Source organism: Chiloscyllium plagiosum, chromosome 12, assembly GCF_004010195.1.
Source record: "Chiloscyllium plagiosum isolate BGI_BamShark_2017 chromosome 12, ASM401019v2, whole genome shotgun sequence".
NCBI classification, from domain to species: Eukaryota; Metazoa; Chordata; class Chondrichthyes; order Orectolobiformes; family Hemiscylliidae; genus Chiloscyllium; species Chiloscyllium plagiosum.
In genome coordinates, this window is record NC_057721.1 from 19,536,938 (window position 1) to 19,547,333 (window position 10,396).

Genomic DNA, 10,396 nt, shown 5'->3' on the forward strand with positions numbered 1-10,396 from the left:
CTAACCACTGTGCCACCGTGCCGCCCATCTCATCACACAGACCACAGGTTCTAAATCTGGCTTGGTAACCACCATCTAGCCTCCCCAAACTCTACACATAATCTTCCATATCACTGAACCCATCTAAAAAATCTTTCCTCTAGGTAGATAAACTGCTTGTGTTTTGAATTCCACATTCTTATCTACCCCTGATTCCCTCACCTAACAAGTATAGAACTGCCACAAGCTACCTGTAGTTTGGCTAGTTATTAAGAAATCTCACAACAATCAAACAGTTATTTAAACTTTGTTGCTACCAAAATTAAACCCATCAAATAAGCAAGTTCAGCCTCACAACCCCTCTTGGCTATTTGCTAATTAATGATGGAAATCAGCTATGATTCTAACTAATGTCACCTGTCGCTGGATACATCCAGGGTCCGATCCTGGCACAGTGTTGTGCTCCTGCTAGGAAGAATCCCAAAGTTGAATTTTTGTAGGATTTTCTCATGGTGAGACATTATTAATTAAACTTCAAAATCACCAAGCCTGTTAAAGAGGCATTGTCTTAATGTTGCAATGATGACTTGTTCATCTTTCTTGACAGAGTCTAAAAATCCTACCAAAAGGAATAGGTCTTGTTGATGATGCTCACTGCGGAGGTTAATGAAGAACGTGATTCATGTGAAAACTATTAGGAGACACGATCATGGTCTGTTTATCGTAAGTCTCTCATTGGTATGAGACGCAAATGAAGCAGCAACCATGGATTTAAAAGTGTGAAAAAGGAATAGAAACATTTTCATTTTACATTTGATAGATGTGACAGCAAGGTTCAGTTTTTCTACAAAAATAGGCAGTATGGACAAAAGGATAGTTATCGAAAAAATAATGGAAAAATGGTTAGGGATCACAGTGGAAGCACCGGCTAAATTTTTCACTGAGGTGGGGTGGGAGGAGGAGAACGGGAAGGAGTTTAGAGATATGCAAAAGCATGAATGCTATGATCATGAACACTTTGGCTGAAAATCCTTTCAGTAATGGACTATGTGAAATAAATCACAGGGTGATTAATTAGATGCTTCATTTGAACTTAGCCAACTATCTGCCCTGGTGCAGGCACGAAATGCAAAGAATTTGTTTCACGTAGATGGAGGCTATATTCCTTAGCAATTTGTTTGAGACAGAAATATCAAATACCTTTGTTGTACTGTGTGATAAGCACTGCCTTGGAGGGAGAACACTTAGTTTAATCTATTTCTGCACACATGAATGCCCCACATGCCATTCATCAAAGCAGAAGTGTCAGGACATATTCCAAGTGCTTTATGATATTGCATAGGATGATTGAAACAGAATCCTGAAAAAATGATCCCAAAGGAGTGAGAGTGAAAATGTTGGGGTTAAAGTAAATCATCTGACCATAACTCATTAAAATATATCAACTTGGGATCAATACACAATTTAATGTAATTCTGGAAAGTGTAGTCATATATTGTTAATTCTCATTTGGATGTATTCTGACCAGACTGAATAGTGAGAAGAAAATAAGGATAAAAAGTGTTGGAAATAATTAGCAGGTCTGCCAGGAACAGAGTTAATATTTTGAGTGGGATATGATTCTTCATTCGACCTGAACAAGTGTAGAAATGTGATGATTGAAATGTCATTGTAAGTAGGGGTGGGGAGGGAATGAAGAACACAAGGGAAGATCTGAGATAAGGTAGAATGAGGGAAGGATAAGAAATGATGTTACAGAACAAAAAGCTAACAAATTGAATGGTTAAAAATCACACAACCCCAAGTTATAGTCCAACCACCTGATGAAGGAGCAGCGCTCAGAAAGCTAGTGCTTCCAATTAAACCTGTTGGACTATAACCTGGTGTTGTGTGATCTTTAACTTTGTACACCCCAGTCCAACACCTGCATCTCCAAATTGAATGGTAACTGTGGTAATAATGAGATAAAGTAATTGTCCAGACTGAGTGGAAATGACAAAATAATGAATAGCTGGATGATAAAGGAACAATATTAAAACTAAAATGGAGGTCAGATTTCACACCCCAAATGTTGTTGAACACAAAGTTGAGTCCAGAAGGCTGTAAAAGTGCTAAACCAGAAGATGAGGTATTGTATCTTGAGATTGCATCGAGTCTCAGGGAACACTGCAGCAGACCAAGGACAGAAATATCAGTGTGAGACAAAGGTGTTAAATTAAAATGGAAAGGGAGTGGAAGATCAGGTACGTACTTGCAGAATAATGTCTTCAACAAATCCAATATACATTTGTAGATGAACTCCCATGTGGAAGAGGCTCCACTGTGAACAGTCGCTACAGTATTTTAAATGGAGAGAGGTCTGGGAGGACAAGAATGGCAAACCGTGGATGTATTGTCCTACATAAACATAGGTTATCCTGTGTATACACAATTAAGATTGTGTGTGAAACATTACGAATTAATGTACATTATGAAGGGTCAGTGAAGAACAAGCCCCAGGCTGGATCAATTATACTGACAATGCCCCTGTGTAGAGTTGATAATATGGCTTGGAAGTATAAGATTGTACTATGTGTTACTACTAATTTAAAACTTTTGCTCAAGACTCTAACACATACTTCAAAGAGAAACCAATCTTCTGTTTTAAATTTCATTAAACAAGCAAGAGAATATGAAACGGGCTGGCACAATAATAAGTAACATTCTTAAAAATTTTCACGTGTGATGTGGATGTTAGGGCTGGCCAGCATTTATTGCCTATCCCTAGGTGACTTTGAAAACGTGATGGTGGTGAGTTGCTTTCTTGAAACGTTGTAGTTTATGTGATGTAGGTAGACTCTCAATGCCATTATGGAGGGAATTCCATGATATTGACCCTGTGATAGTGAAAAACAGTGATATATTTCCAAATCAGGATGGGGAGCGGCTTGGAGGGGAACTTGCAAGTGATGGTATTCCCATATATCTGCTACCCTGACCTTCTACATGGTAGTGATCCTGGAGTTGAAAGATGTTATACGAGGATCTTTGGTGAATTTCTGCAGTGCATCTTGTAGACAGTACACACTGCCTGCTACTGAGCATCGGTAGTGGATGGAGTTGATACTTGTGGATGTGGTGCCAATCAATAATGCTGCTTTGTCCTAGATAGTATCAAGCTTCTTGTGTCTTGTTGGAGCTCCATATATTCAGGCAAGTGGGGGATATTATATTACACTTGTGACATTTGCCTTCTAGATCGTGGACAGGCTTTGGAGAGTCAGGGTTATGAAGGATCAGTGCAGTATTCCGAGCCTCTAACCTGCACTTGTAGCCTCTAAAATTATATGGTGAATCCAGTTAAGTTTCAGGATATTGACAATGGAGGAGTCAATGATGGGAAAGTCATTGAAAGTCAAGACACCAAACTTAGATTATCTCATATTGAAAATGGTTATTGCCTGGCATTTGTGTGTTGCAACTTATTCTTGCCACTTAACAGCCCAGGTTTAGATATCATAATATCAATAACAGTTATTAAAATGAAAACAGAAAACAATATAAAATTATAAACTCCAAAGTCACAATAACCTTGCAAATTCTAAATTAAACATAGATAACAGGAAGAAAGTAATGGAGAATCTTTTACATTTTGAGATGAGAAAGAACATGGAAAAAATGGCATTTGAACTTAGTTTATTATCCAGTGAGTAATGAGATGTCGAATAATCTTGACATGTTATGCAACTTTTTAAATGTATTTTGGAAGAGAAGGAGATATTAAGGTCATAAAATAGTTCTGAAACGTCACCTTAGATGTTCTGAATTAAATTTTTAAAAATTAAGAAAGAGTTAATTCGACTATCCTGAAGTTTACTAACAAAAAGAATGGACTTATTAGGGATAGGATGGCTTTATGCAGGGGGAGATCTTGCCTCACAAACTTGATTGAGTTTTTTGAGGAAATAATGAAGATGACTGTTGAGGTTAGGGCAGTGGATGTTGTTGACCTGGACATTACTAAAGCATTTGAAAAGATCTCTCATGGTAGGCTGGTCTAGAAGATTAAGTCGCGTGGGATCCATAGAGATGTACAGCACGGAAACAGACCCTTCGGTCCAACCCATCCATGTCGACCAGATATGCCAACCCAATCTAGTCCCACCTGCCAGCACCTGGCCCATATCCCTCGAAACCCTTCCTATTCATATACCCATCCATATGTCTTTTAAATGTTGCAATTGTACCAGCCTCCACCACTTTCTCTGGCAGCTCATTCCATACACATACCACCCTCTGTGTGAAAAGGTTGCCCCTTAGGTCTCTTTTATACCTATCCCCTCTCACCCTAAAACTATGCCCTCTAGTTCTGGACTCCCCGACCACAGGGAAAATACTTTGCTTATTTATCCCATCCATTCCCCTCATAATTATGTAAACCCCAATAAGGTCACCCCTCAGCCTCCAAAGCTCCAGGGAAAACAGCCCCACCCTGTACGTCCTCTCCCTATAGCTCAAATCCTCCATGGTGAGTTGGTAAGTTGGGTACAAAATTATCTTGATCATAGAAGACAGAGGGTAGTTGTGGATGGGTGTTTTTCTGACTGGAGGTCTGTGAGCAGTTCCACAAGGATCAGTGCTGGGACCTCTATTGTTTATAATATTTACAAATAATTTGTATGTAGTCTGATTAGTAAGTTTGCAGATGACACAAAAACTTAGAGTTGTGAATAGTGAGAAAAGTTATCAAATGATACAGCACAATATAGACCAGTCAGAAAGTTGGGTAGAAACATGGCTGATGGAATTTAATCCAGACAAGTGTGAGGTGATGCATTTTGGGAGGAAAGTAGCCAATAAATGGCAGGAATCTTGGAGCATTGATATACAGAGAGATCTTGGGGTGCAACACAAATGGGTAAGGTAATAAAGAAGGTGAATAGCATACTTGCCTCATTGATCAGGGCATTCAGTATTGTTATGACGATGTGGGTGTACTGTACCTTTTAAAAAAGTTAAAAGCTAGTAGAACTACCTGACAGCACCAAGTGTTCTGAATAAGATACAATGTAACCTTTTGGTCCAGCAATTAGTGTAGCTGGTTGCCTGGAGACAAAAACAAATTTGAATTCAGCCAATCAATTTAAATTATATCCCAAAATACTAACCTCCAATCAAGTTTGAATTTGCTATATTGACAATACTAAAAAGCAATTAAACAATCCAATGCTTTGGGGTATAAGCCTGGGGAAAATTGAACAGTTAGAAGAGAACTGCCACAAGACCAAAACTTTAGACTGCTAGTCAGAACTGCCTGAGAGGTATCTGTTGAAAGAAGGATCTGCACAGAGAAAAACATTGACTTGGAGAGCAAATCTGCAAAGAGAAGATTTGACAACTGGCTGGTTTTGAAATTTGAATTTTTCAGTAAATTTTAATTGGGGTATTTATCAGACTAGTATTATAGAAGGGAAAGTAAAAGATAGGTTAGAGAAAGGAGTTTTAAATAGTTAGTTAATTATTCTCTGTTTTACTTTAAGAAATCAATTTGTTAATTTTTACTTTAAATAATTCTTGGCCTCTCGGATTTTCACAGATTTTTGCACGGGATAAATCTTTTCTGTGTTGCTCATTTAAATTAAGCAGGAGGGTTTACCCCATGTCATAACAGTATAAAAGTTGGCAGGTCATGTTCCAACTGTCTAAAACTTTAGTGGGCCACATTTGGAGTATTGCGTGCAGTTCTGATCATTGTATTATAGGAAGGATGTGAAGGTTTTGGACAGGGTGCAAAAGAAGTTTACCAGGATGTTGACTGGATTGGAATGTATTAGCTATAAGGAGAGAATGGACAAACTTAGATTGTTTTTGCTAGAGTATCAGAGGTTGATGGGCAACCTGATAGAAGTATACAAAATTTTGAGGGGCATGGGGAAGGTGGATAGACAGAGCCTTTTTCCCAAGTTGGAAATGTCACATACTAGGGGGCATAGGTTTAAGGTGAGAGGTCAGAAGTTCAAAGAGATGTGCAAGGCAAGGTCTTTTTCACAGATGGTAATAGGTGCTGGAATTCACAGCTAGGGGAAGTGATAGAAGCAGATGGGAAACAAGTGCTTAAGAAACATTCAGACAGACATATGAACAGGCAGGGAATCGGGGGAAAAGGATCATGTACAAGCAGATGGGATTAGTTTAGAATTGCATCATGGCTTGCACAGACATGGTGGATTGAAGGGCCTGTTCCTGTGCTGTACTGTTCTATGCTACTATTGACCTATTTTGATATTGTTTTGTGTTATACTACCATTAATGTTAGACTACAATTGATTTCTCTTTATCCTGCAGTCCTACTAACCTTGAGCCTCTGCTTTTGAAGTAGAGAAGTCGATTTAGAATACCACAAGTCTAATCCTGAAGCAATGGTCAGCTTAGTCTCTTCAATAGCCTTAATTAAACACATGCCATTGTTTGCTGGTTTATAACTTTGTTCAATAACTGATCTATAAGGGACCTTACATTACTTGATAACAAGTCCTGGAAATAAATTAGTTTTATTAGTCCTTAAATGGATGTGTATATCAAAAAGTCATGTAAAAATAAATTAAAGTAGTAGTTTGTAATAAGTGTTTGGATTTGTAAAGGATTGAGATACATGGTTCAAAATTGTGAGATATAAGTTGTGAATAAGCCTGTATCTCTTACACTAGGGCAGCAATGAGGATGCTTGAGTTAGGTTCTGTTCGTTGCCAGTGGGGAGACATTTTGGGAAAAGAATCAGATGCAGTTCTTGTTGGAAGCTCTCTGTAGGATGGATGTTACATCAGCATCAGATTGGAGTTGACTGTGAACCCTTCCTGCATAATAAATTTAGCTAAGTCAGCACAGAGCAACAGATGTATCTGCAGATATTGTTTCTCACAACAACATAACAAATGAACTAATAAAATAAGACCTTTCTCCAGACATAAATTAAGTTCATCCCATCGGTATCTTTCCTTAATATCCCAATGAAGCAGAAAAATCTTGTTTAATTATCTGAGCAGAGTCCATGGAGTAGAACTCTATTTTTGGGATGAGCTGTGGTAAAACATTATTGGATGACACTGCAAAATAAGGTACAGTAAATTATTCTAAGGATCAAATAAATCTGAACACACATAGCATCCTAATTGAGCTTAAGCTCAGTTTCTATTTCTACACTCTCTCTCTTGCCAACATGACTGACCTCCATACTGAAGAACATAGGACATTGGAGCAGGAATAGGTAATTCTGCCCTTAGACAAAATTATGGCTGATCTGCTTGGGGTCTCAATTCCCCATTTCCCACCCCACATAACCCTTGATTTTATTTTCTATTTAGAACCTTCAATGACTCAGGCTCCACTGCTTTCTGAGGAATCAATTTCTACAGACTTAAAAACATCAAAGAGGAAGAAAAATCTCTTTATCTCTGTCTTAAAACAGAAACATTCATTCTTAAACACTGTCCCTTGTTTTCAATCCCCTCCACATGAGGAAACACCCTGCTGGCAGGATCTTGTGTTTCAATTGTACAACCTTTCATTCTTCTAAACATTAATAGATTATAGGCCCAATCGGTGCATTTCTTCTTCCTTCAAAAAGCCTTATATCCCGGGAAGCTTCTTTGAATTGCTTCCAATACAATTATATCCTTCAATTAAGGAGACCAATATTGTAGAAGTAGTGTAGGTATGGTCTCATCAATACTCTGCAAAACTATAGCAAAACTCCCTGACATTTATAGTCCATTCTGCTGGCAATAAGTGCCAACATTCCATTTGTTTGCTACTGGTTGCATACTAACTTTTTGTGCTACATGTACTCGGACACCCAGAATAACATCAGCTATGTCCCTGTCTCAGCTCTTTTGCTGTGGTAATCTTTATCCATGCTCCTGTTAGATTTGAGTCAGTCTTAGCTGATCTCCCAACTTGCACCACAAATGTGTGCTCATTCAAAACTCTACTGTCTATATGCTAAATCATACCAAGACTGTTTCACACATCATTCCTATACTTGCTAAACTATAGTGCTGCCCAGTCTGGCAATAACTTCATTTTAAAATTCTCATTCTTGATCTCAAATATCTCCATTGTTTTGCTCCATTTCTAGGCCCAAAGCTCTCCAAGACCTACATAGTCCATCAGTTTTGGCCTCTTGCTTATCACCACCTTTCAATTTGTCCTATCATTGACTGGAGGAGAAAGTGAGGTCTGCAGATGCTGGAGATCAGAGCTGAGAATGTGTTGCTGGAACAGTGCAGCAGGTCAGGCAGCATCCAGGGAACAGGAGAATCCTCATTTCGGGCATAAGCCCTTCTTCAGGAAAAGGGCTGAAGAAGGGCTTATGCCCGAAACGTCGATTCTCCTGTTCCCTGGATGCTCCCTGACCTGCTGGGCTGTTCCAGCAACACATTCTCAGCCCTATCATTAACTGTCATACCTTCCTTTGTCTGGATCCTGAGTTCTAAAAATCCTTCTCTAAACCTCTTAATTTTTCTACTTCTCTTTTAAGCTTGTTCTCAAAATATTCTTCTTCACTGTCTTTATTTTGTTATCATAGTGCAGATTATGACCTGATTTGATACAGCATTTCAAATGGTGAAAAGGCGGAACAAAGTAGATTGTTTCCAGTGATTCAAAGTCTACATTGAAGAAAGATTGATGTCTGATTTAACGTATGACAGACAACAGGAGAGACATTTAACACAGCAGGTTTTTAGCCTGTGGCTTTTAAAACACTGACCAGATTTAGTGACTGTAGCAAAATAGATTAGCTGGGTAGAGAAATATGTTACTATGAGTACAGGGAATTAGGATTGCTGCTTCTGCAGAAGATCAAAATCAAACATAGTAACTCAGCCAAATGGCTAATTCTGTGTTTTAATTCTCTGCACTACTCCACCTAATGAAAAAGCAGTGCTTCAAAAGCTAGTGCCTCCAAATAAACCTGGTGTTGCGATTTTTGACCTACTCCACACAGTCCTTCAATTCTAGCCTCTTGCACATCACCAACTTTCTACTCATTCCACCATTAGCTGGGATGTCTTTAACTCTCTCATCCATGAGTTCTAAAATTCCTCTTTGTTTCTCTACCTCACTCTTATCCTTTAAGATTGTCCTTAAAACATACTTTTCACTTGTCCTAATATCTCCTTATGTGCATTTCATGAGAATGTAAGAAATAGGATACATGGCTGAACTTGTACACCATATTCATCTTCCTACCATGTGCCCAAATCTCATGGTTCCTTTAGCATCTAAAAATCTATTGAATTCAGTCTTGAATATACTCATAAACTGGGCATTATTTGGAGTGGTGAATCCCCAAAAAAACTCAATCTTCTGAAAAGCAATTTCTCATTGTCACAATTCTAAATGGTTGATTCTGTACCTTGAGAATATAACCTCACCTCTAGACCCGCTGAGGCAGAGACACCTCTGCTACCATGCCCATTAAGAATTTTATATGCTTAAAGTTGTTCAAAGTGCTCTGACCCCATTTAACCACTGTCTCCCATCCCTTATATTACACACTAGTCGGGTCATTTCCTTTATATGGATCATATGGAGGCCAGCTTTCACAAAAAAATTCCAAAACAAATATAATAATCCTGACATCTCATGCAACAAAAAGGTTGTTGTTACTTTAAGGTTACTTAGTTCCCTTGGAAAATAATGGCCTTGGTTATCTACGGCTGATCTTCAGTTGTAAATTGTTTTGCCAGCTTTTGGGTGTTGTAGCAGCTTTCTTTTTAAAGCCATTTGTCAGCCTTTATGAATTTTGGCAGGTTAGTATTGAATTGATTAATATACAGTATAGTCCTTCGTCTGTGTGGCTAAAGTCCAAGCTATTTGCCATTCTCCCTCAAACACATTAGGACTCTGCCAATTTAGAGGGCAGTATTATTAAGTACATACTCACTGACCCAGAGTAACCTTCCTGCTGTCGGCATAGGGGGAATGTCATATCTCATCAGTGGGAAGGCCTCGACCTGAAAGCCCCTATTACATGAATATAGGTCACGAAACCATAACTGCGTTGAAAAAGTTATTTTTAACGATCGGGAGGTAAAAGGATTCCCTATTTACAAAATATCAAATTACTGCAAAATCCGGAATAGTTCCAAGTGGCGCAACTCGGGATCTTATAATGGGATTATTGTTTTTGTTCAAACATAGATGTTATTGTTGTATTTGTGGTGGCCCAGTCTTTATGCCAGGATAGCACTGGGGGTAACTCTCACTCTCCTCCAATCTGCTAACAGTAACAGGCGCAGTGACAGGAACTGCTGTATACACACACAGTCAGACCGGAGAGCAGACTGGGGGCGGGGAGAAGGGAGGTACAGTCCACATTCAATCGAAACCGTTTCTCCCTTCTGAGAATCCAGGAGGAGGTGGAGGCGGAGGCCTG